This window comes from Trichosurus vulpecula, chromosome 4 (genome assembly GCF_011100635.1).
Source record: "Trichosurus vulpecula isolate mTriVul1 chromosome 4, mTriVul1.pri, whole genome shotgun sequence".
NCBI classification, from domain to species: Eukaryota; Metazoa; Chordata; class Mammalia; order Diprotodontia; family Phalangeridae; genus Trichosurus; species Trichosurus vulpecula.
This window is the reverse complement of record NC_050576.1, coordinates 54,213,744-54,223,129: the sequence shown is the minus strand read 5'-3', so window position 1 is coordinate 54,223,129 and position 9,386 is coordinate 54,213,744. Positions and strand designations below refer to the sequence as shown.

The 9,386-nt window shown below is 38.9% G+C and overlaps 1 pseudogene; it reads left to right on the top strand.

Annotated features, from left to right (window-relative positions):
- The first annotated feature begins 2,300 nt into the window (after positions 1-2,300).
- Positions 2,301-3,499, top strand: LOC118845848 (annotated as a pseudogene).
- The last annotated feature ends 5,887 nt before the right edge of the window (positions 3,500-9,386 follow it).

Sequence of the window (9,386 nt, the reverse complement as noted above, 5' to 3'; positions counted from 1 at the left end):
AATAAAAATTCTGGCCATAGAAAGTTACTATGGTAACAAGGAAGATCAAAACACTCACTCAGAAGAAGATAACAAAGTCAAAGCTCCTACATCCAAAGCCTTCAAGAAAAATGTGAATTGGTCTCAGGCCATGGAACAGCTCAATAAGATTTTCAAAATTAGTCAGAGAGGTAGAGAGAAAATTGGGGAAAAAAATGAGAATGATGCAAGAAAAATCATGAAAAATAAGTCAACAGCTTGGCAAAAATACTGAAGAAAATAACACCTTAAAAAATAGACTAGGCCAAATGGTAAAAGAGGTACAAAAAGCCGATGAGGAGAAGAGTGCCTTAAAAAACAGAATTGGCCAAATGGAAAAACAAGCACATAGATCCACTGATGAGAAGAATTCCTTAAAAAGTAAAATTGTTCAGATGGAAAAGGAGGTATAGATAATACCTTAAAATATGAATTGAGCAAATAGAAGCTAATGATTTTATGAAAAATCAAGAAACAATAAAACAAAACCAGAAGAATGAAAAAATAGAGGACAATGTGAAATATCTTATTGGAAAAACAACTGACCTGAAAAATATATCCAGGATATAAAGATTATTTGATTAAAGATTATTTGACTATCTGAAAAACATTATAAAAAAGAACCTATACATCTATTTCAAGAAATTATTAAGGAAAACTGCCTTGATATTCTAGAACCAGAAGATAAAATAGAAATTAAAAGAATGTACCAATCACCTCCTGAAAGAGATCCTAAAATGAAAACTCCCAGAAATATTATAGACAAATTCCAGAACTCCCAAGTCAAGGAGAAAATATTGCAAGCAGCCAGAAAGAAACATTGTGGAGCCACAGTTAGGGTAACATGAGATTTACTGGCTTCTACATTAAAGAATCAGAGGGCTTGGAGTAAGATATTCTGGAGGCCAAAGGAGCTAGGATTACAACCAAGAATCAGCTACCCAGTAAACCTGAGTATAATACTTTGGAGGAAAAACTGGATATTCAATGAAATAGAGGACTTTCAAGCATTCTTGATGAAAAGGCCAGAGCTGAATAGAAAATTTGACTTTCTAATACAAGACTCAAGAGAAGCATAAAAAGGTAAACAAGAAAGGGAAATCATAACGGATTTAATAAGGTTAAACTGTTTACATTCCTGCATGGGGAAGATGATACTTGTAACTCATAAGAACTTTCTCATTATTAGGGAAGTTAGAAGGAGCATATATAGACAGAAGCACAGGCGTGAGTTGAATATGAAGGGATAATATCTAAAAAATAAAATTAAGGGGTGAGAGAAATGTGCTGGTAAAAAGAGAAAGGGAGAGGTAGAATGGAATAAATTATCTCACATAAAACAGGCAAGAAAAAGTTTTTTACAGTGCAAGGTAAGAGGGTGAAGGTAAGTGGGAGTGAGTGAACCTTACTCTCCTCAGAATTGGCTGAAAGAGGGAATAACACACACACTCAATTGAGTATAGAAATCTATCTTAACCTATAGGAAAGTAGAGGGGAAAGGAATAAGGGAGGGGGTGATAGAAGGGAGGGCAGATTGGGGGAGAGGGTAGTCAGAAGCAAAACAATTTTGAGGAGAGACAGGGTGAAAGGAGAGAGAGAATAAAATAAACAGGGGATGGGGGAATAGAACAGAGGAAAATACAGTTAGCAATAATAATTGTGAAAAAATTTTTGAAGCAAGTTTCTCTGATAAAATCCTCATTTCTCAAACATATAAAGAACTGAGTCAAATTATAAAAATAAGAGCCATTCCCCAATTGATAAATGATCAAAAGATAAGAACAGTTTTCAGATGAAGTAATCAAAACTATCTATAGTGATGTAAAAAAATGCTCTAACTCACTATTGATTAGAGACATGCAAATTAAAATAATTCTGAGGTACTACATCATACCTATTAGATTGGCTAATAGGACAGAAAAGGAAAATGACAAATATTGTAAGGGATATAGGAAAAATGAGACATTAATGCATTGTTGTTAGAGTTGTGAACTGATTCAACCATTCTGTAATTTGGAACTATGCCCAAAAGGCTATAAAACCATGCATACCTTTTGATCTATCAATACCACTATTAGGTCTATATCCCAAAAGAGATTAAAAAAAAAACAAAAAAGAAGAGGATTTATATGTACAAAAATATTTATAGCAGCTCTTTTTTCGGTGTCAAAGAATTGGAAATTGTGAGGGGATGCCCATCAATTGAGGAATGACTGAACAAATTGTGGTATATGATTATGATGGAATACTATTATGCTATGATGAGGCTAGTTCCCAGGATCATGTCTGCTAGTCAGGATTCCCGATCCAGAGACAATGGCCCGATGGAATGGACCCTGATGGTGTCATCAAGAGTAACTGGAATGAGATTGTGGATAGCTGTGATGATATGAACCTCTTAGAATCTCTTCTTCATGGTATACATGCCTTTACTTTTGAGAAACCATCTGCTATTTAGCAATGTACAATTCTTCCTTGTATCAAGGGTTATGATGTGATTGCTTAACCCAAGTCTGGGACTGGGAAGACTTCTACCTTTGCCATTTCCATTTTGCAACAGATTGAACTGGACTTAAAGGCCACACAGGTGTTGGTTTTGGCACCCACTGGAGAGCTAGGTCAACAGATCCAAAAAGCAGTGATGGCACTTGAACTGGGTGCCTCATTCGACGTCTGCGTTTGAGGAACAAATGTTAGGACTGAGGTTCAGAAGTTGCAGGTGGAAGCTCCCCACATCATTGTTGGCACCCCAGGCCATGTCTTTGACATGTTTAACCAACAATACTTATCTCCTAAATGCATAAAGATGTTCGCTCTAGATGAAGCAGATGAAAAGTTGAGTCATGGTTTTAAGGACCAGATCTATGATATATTCCAGATACTCAGTGGCAATACTCAGGTGGTACTCCTATCTGCCACCATGCCCTCAGATGTGCTGGAAGTGACCAAGAAGTTTATGAGGGATCCTATCGGGATTCTAGTCAAGAAGGAGGAGTTGACATGGGAAGGCATTCGTCAGTTTTACATAAATGTGGAATGAGAAGAGTGGAAGCTAGATACCTTGGGCAATCTATATGAAATGGTGACTATTACCCAAGCTGTTCTCTTCATCAATACTTGCTGAAAGTTGGACTGGCTTACTGAGAAAATGCATGTCTGTGACTTTACTATCTCTGCAATGCGTGGAGACATGGACCAAAAAGAACATGATGTAATTATGACGGAGTTTTGCTCAGGTTCCAGTTGGGTGCTTATTACCACTGACCTATTGGCCAAAGGTATTGATATTCAGCAAGTGTGTTTGGCTATTAATTATGACCTTCTCGCTAACCAGGAGAATTGTAGTCATAGAATTGGCCATGGTGGGTGCTTCGGCGGTAAAGATGTGGTGACAGAAGAAGACAAGACGATTCTTCGAGACAGTAAGACCTATAATACCTCCATGGAGGAGATACCTCTCAATGTGGCTGACCTCATCTGAGGGGCTTCCCCATCTGATTTAACCCAGGGCCCTGTTCTCTGGAATGGGGGAAGAAGGAGCTGGACGGGGGGGAGGGAAACAAGGGATGGACACCTTTGTCACTTTTTCCCTTTTTTGACTTTGAATAAATGTCAATTTTTGAGACAAAAGGAACTGTGAAAAAAAAAGAAAGAAAAAAGAAATGATGAACAAGATACTTTCAGAAAAACCTGGAAAAAATTATAGAAGCTGATGCGGTGTACAAAATAACATCAGTATTGTAAGATGATCAGCTGTGAATGACGTAGCTATTCTTAGCAATACAGTGATCCAAGACAACTCTGAAGAACTTATGATGAAAAATACTATCCATCCCCAGAGAAATGATGGTGTCTGAATACAGACTGAAGCACACTTTTTTTGACTTTCTTTATTTTTCTTGAGGGTTTTTTTTCTATGTTTTCTTTCACAGCACACATGTATGACCTATGTTGAATTGCTTGACTTCTCAATGGGGGAGGGAGAGGGAAGAGGGGAGAGAATTTGGAACTCCAAATTTTGAAAAGGAATGTTAAAAATTGTTTTTACATGTAACTGGGGGAAATATAAACATAAACATATAAAAATATAAACATAAACATAAAATATAAATATAAAGAAAAGATGATAGAGACGATGGAGGCAAAGGTTAGTAACCTAGGGTGCATCAACATATTAGTCAATAACCACCTATTATACACTAAGCATTGTATTAGGAGATGGGGATAGAGAGACAGCACACAAAAGCATGCCATGGTCCTATAAAAATGGTATGGACTACTAATGCTCAGAATAAGCTGAGGCTGGCATGGAAAGTTAAGGACAACAAAAAGAGGGTATTCCAGGGTTCGTTGGGTTTTCTAAACTATATTAGGGGATATAGAGAGATGGTGTGGTGTGGAGATGGTATGGTATATTGTAGCAGTGTTAAACTCATGTAGAAACAGGGGGCCAGTAAACCATAGAAAAAGATCCCTGCTGGCCACATAATGCTTAGTTTTCAAATGCAATATTATCTATGTTTTATTGTGTTTTTATTTCTTTTGTAAAATTTCCCAATTACATTTTAGTCTGATTTGGGTTACACTCAGGAGTGTTTTAGATTGCAGGTGGCCCACAGGTCTTGTGTCTGACCCCTCTGGTGTAGCGGCCGGAGAAGTGGCCTCAGAGCCAGGAAGGCCTGGGTTCAAGTTCTCTCTCTGATATAGAATGGTTGTGACCCTGAGCAGGTTATTTGGACTCAATATTTTAGACCACTTTCTAAGACTGTAAATTGCAGAGAAGGTGCTAACCTGTATTAGTAGAAGGAGTTTCCTCATTTTACTGTTCTCTTATTAGTGAACTCACCAAATTAGTCCCTATTCCCATGGAATAAAGGGAGGATGAGGGTAGAGCCAAGGTGGCTATTTTCAAAGAAACCTGGGGATACTTGTATGAACTGATGCAGAGTGAAGTGAATGGAACCAAGAAAACAACTTATACAATGATGACTAGAACATTGGGCCAAATTTAATCAGATGAAAATTAAAAGGACTAAAAGTAAAGTACTTCCCTTGGGTTAAAAAAATCAGTTTCATAAGTAGAAAATAAGGGAAGCATTACTAGGCAGTGTTTTATCTAAAATATACCAGGATGTTTGATGGAGTGCAAATTCACAATGAGCAAAAAAATACAATATAGTATCCAAAAAAATTATTTGATTTTGTGTTGCATTAAGAGAGAAATAGTGTCTAGGAAAAGGAGGTAGTAGCCCACTGTACTCTGCCCTGGTCAGAACACATCCAGAGTATTGAATCTTAGGCGGGACATTGACAAGCTAGAGATTGCCCAGAGGAGGCAACCAGAAGAGTTGTGTGAAGGGTCTAAAGTCTCTGTCAAATGAGAATCCCTTGAAGGAAGTGAGAATGTTTCTCTTAGAGCAGAAAAGGCTCAAGGGAACAAGATCATCCTCTTCAAGTACCAGATAAGCTGTCATGGAGTCTCCTTGGTCCAGGTGGGGAGAACCAAGAACAATTTCATCTTTGTAACATCTCTCCACTATTCCACCTTCTCTCCTCTGATACTGTCACCACCCTTGTGTGGGCCCTCATCTCCTCACTCCTGGACCTTTGCAATATGTTGCTGGTGGGTCTTCCTGCCTCAAGTCTTTCCTCAATCCAATTCATCTTCCATCTTGCACCAAAGTGATTTTCTTAAATGTAATGGCAAGCAAAGTGGGACATTTTTGTTGTCTTTTGTTTTGGAATGCTTCTCAGCAATAAGGCAATCAAGTGCCTTTGAGTCTTCCCTTTGTTTGCAGCAAGGCCCACAACCTTTTGCTAATTAGGTCATGAGAGACATGAAGCCCTTGAGAGGTGTGAAGTCCTCAAAAGGCATGAAGACTCTGAAGAAGCTCTGAGGTTAGCATTTTGTTTGGGGCTCACTCACTGGAAGAATGTCATGTCATTTGACCAGACCAGGACCAGACCAGGACCAGCCATTGAGGAGCCTCCCGGCTTTGAAAATCCAGATGCTGGCGCCTCTCTCTCTGGTAACTATGTATGTATTGCTATAGTCAGACAGAAGCCTGTAGGTTGATCTGTTCATCTCTTCTCTGTTTGTAATTTCTGTTTGTGTTTTCTCTGGAGTTCAGGGTGCTGACTTTTTCCTCTGAACTAAGTGAATGATATATGTATGTTTGATCAAAGTGAGATTGTAAGCCCCTTAAAGTTGCTTTCCTTAGAAAAGCAGATCAAAGAACCTGTGCTAGCAGCCCTCCTGTGTGCTGGTGTTATTGGCCTTACATAGCCACAGTAGTGGAAAACAGCATTGTTATTACACTAAAGCAAATGCCTGACCATTTCACCTCCTACTCAATAAACTCCCGTGGTTCCCTATTGCAGTCAGGATCAAATACAAAATGGGGCAGCTAGATGGTACAGTGGATAAAGCACTAGGCTTAGAATCAGGAGGATTCATCTTTATGAGTTCAAATTTGGCCTCAGACACTTACTAGCTGTGTAAACCTGGGCAAGTCACTTAACCCTGTCTGCCTCAGTTTCCTCATCTGTAAAAATGAGCTAAAGAAGGAAATGGCAAACCACCCCAGTATCTTTGCCAAGTATATCCCAAAGTGGGGTCACAAAGAGTTGGACACAACTGAAAAACAACAACAAAAATCAAATATAAAATCCTCTAGCATTCCAAGCCCTTCATAACTTAGCCCCTTAAACTTTTCTAGTCTTCCTACACCTTGTTCCCCGACATGTATTAATTTTTTCCATTGACACTGGCCTCCTTGCTGTTTTACCAACAAGGGCACTATCTCTCAACTTTAGACATTTCTTTCTGGCTGTCCCATATGCCTGGGATGCTATCCCTCTTCATCTCCACCTCCTGGTTTCCCCTGATTCCTTTAAGTCCCAACTAAAATCCTATATTTTACAGGAAACCTTTCCAAACCCCTCTTAATTCTATAGCCTTCCCTCTCTCAATTATTTCCTGTTTATCCTATGTATAGCTTATTTGTAAATATTTGTTTGCTTGTTGTCTTCCCCATTAGATTGCAATTTCTAAGTAAGGTAGCAGTGTTCTGTGACAGGGCAGTGGTGTGCTGGAACCAGCTCATACTTTCACAGGAGAGCTGATTGTTAAATTTACATTGTGAGCATCTACACCAGAGAAATTGACAAATGCTACAAATAAAAATTTGATTTATTGTTTTCTCAATTTTTTGGACTTAAGAAAGCGATGAAGAAAATGTTAATAATGAAGATTAAACTGAAAAGTGTGAAATGTGTAAATTTTTTAGGAGATCTGATTATTAAACATGTGCAAGCACACCTTAGAATGGGGGGAAGGAGAAGAGAAAGCTAATTGTACCTGAGGGATAATGTCTAAAAAGAGGAAAGAATTCTAAACTCTGATCTAATCAGATCACATTTTGCATATTATATTTGATTCTGTGCACCATATTTTAGGGAGGATATTTACAAGCTAGAAGATGCGCAGAGGAGAACAATGAACATAGTGAGGAAACTAAAAGACCATGCCCAAAAGGATCAATTGAAGGAACTGGATTTTTTTAAGCCTACAAAAGAGAAGGTTTAAGGGAGATTAATAACTGACAAAGTATTTGAAAATAAATTTTATTTTTTTACCCTATAAATTTCAGACCTATGTAAGGGGGGAAATTACTATCAATTAGTACTATCCAAAAGTAATATGGACTGTTTTAGGAGGAAGGGACTTCCCCATCATTGGAAATCTTTAAGCAGAGTCTGGATTACCCCTTTTCTTAATGTTATAAAATGGGCTTCTGCTCAGATATGGCCTGGATGCATACCCAGGTCCCTTTAGCTCTGAAATTCTATGATTCTATGATCCTTATCTCCTTGACCATTCTTATTTCTATCAACCTTGTTGACATGCCCAATATATGAAGCCACATAAGAGGCTTCCTTATCAAATTCCCAAAGGGGCTATGCCAAATCTTTTCCATTCTTCTCAAATTACCAATTCCACCCTTCACCTCCTTCATTCTTAGCGGATGACTATAGATCTCACATTACTGGTAAGATCGAGATGATTTACCATGAGGTTCCTCACCTTCCCGTCTCTTCACCTTAAAGTGTCTGTCTTTACCCATCCTTTCTGGCTTTACTGTTATCTTCAAGAAAAAAAAATCTTTCTCCTCCTTATTGCCTGATTATACTGTCGATATGACTATCTTCTGCTTCTTCTTAGTCCTTGTCCTCTTTCTTGCATTGTTTATCTCATCATCTTTCATCATCTTCACTGACTTTCTTGCACCATCGATCTTGTCCTTCCCATCGAGTTATAACATGCTTAGCTCTCCTATACCCTAAAAACCCTTCCCTTGATTTTTCAACTCTTCTGAAGATAGCTCAATGTCTTACTCCTTCCCTTAACCACCAGACTTCTTGAAAGAGTTATCTACCCTTAATTCCTCATCATCCATTCACTCTCTTGTAAGGCATTTTTCACCCTTCTCACTCTATTGGAGTATCTTTCTCCAAGGTCACCAATGACCAATCGATCACCTTATCTCAAGTCTCATTCTCCTTGATCTTTTTACAAGATTTAACCATATTCACCATTCCCACCCCAGCTTTGCATTACTATCTTTCCTGTTGGCTTTTTTTTACATTAATTGTAACATCTTTATTTACAATTTTTTTTTAATAATGTGGTCCTGGATCACACTTGGAGAATCACTATCCTAACCTGAGGCATGTTTGATTTCTGTTCCTCTTGTCACCCTGCTGACTATCTGAGTAAAACCCTGTGATTGCTACATCAGTCCGCACTAGGGAGTGTTTTCTGGTCAAACCACTTCCTCGGGCTCTATAATGTCCCTTGGGGGAAGAGACACCAGGGTGAGAAGGATAGAAGTATGGCTGAATTGTCTACGTGGTGAAATGTCAGGGACATAACTGGGGCTCCTTCTTCCTAGAAGCATCTCCCGACAGAATGTAGGTCTTTGGGGGGCCTGCTCCCCTAAGTAGCCTGGGGTTATTGGAGAACCTCAAGAGCCTATTATTAGAGTTTTCTTGTAGAAAGGAGAATTTTCTCTGGGACATGAAGGAAGCTAGTGATGCCAGGATGCTTTTTGGAGGGAGGAAGAGCATTCATTTAGTCAGTCTTAGACAGGTACAGGATACATTTTGCCCTGTGCAGGGTGGACTGTTCATTCCCCATCCAGTAAGAACCCAAGGTCTATGGTAGGAGATCAGACTGAAGTGACCTTGGAGTGTAGCAGAATTGCAGAAATGAGGCTAGATTTCTGGGAGCTCCTGGGGGAACAACAGCCCCAAATTGCTGAGATGGTGAGAAACAACTCACAGGGTTCAAGTGATGACAGTGAACT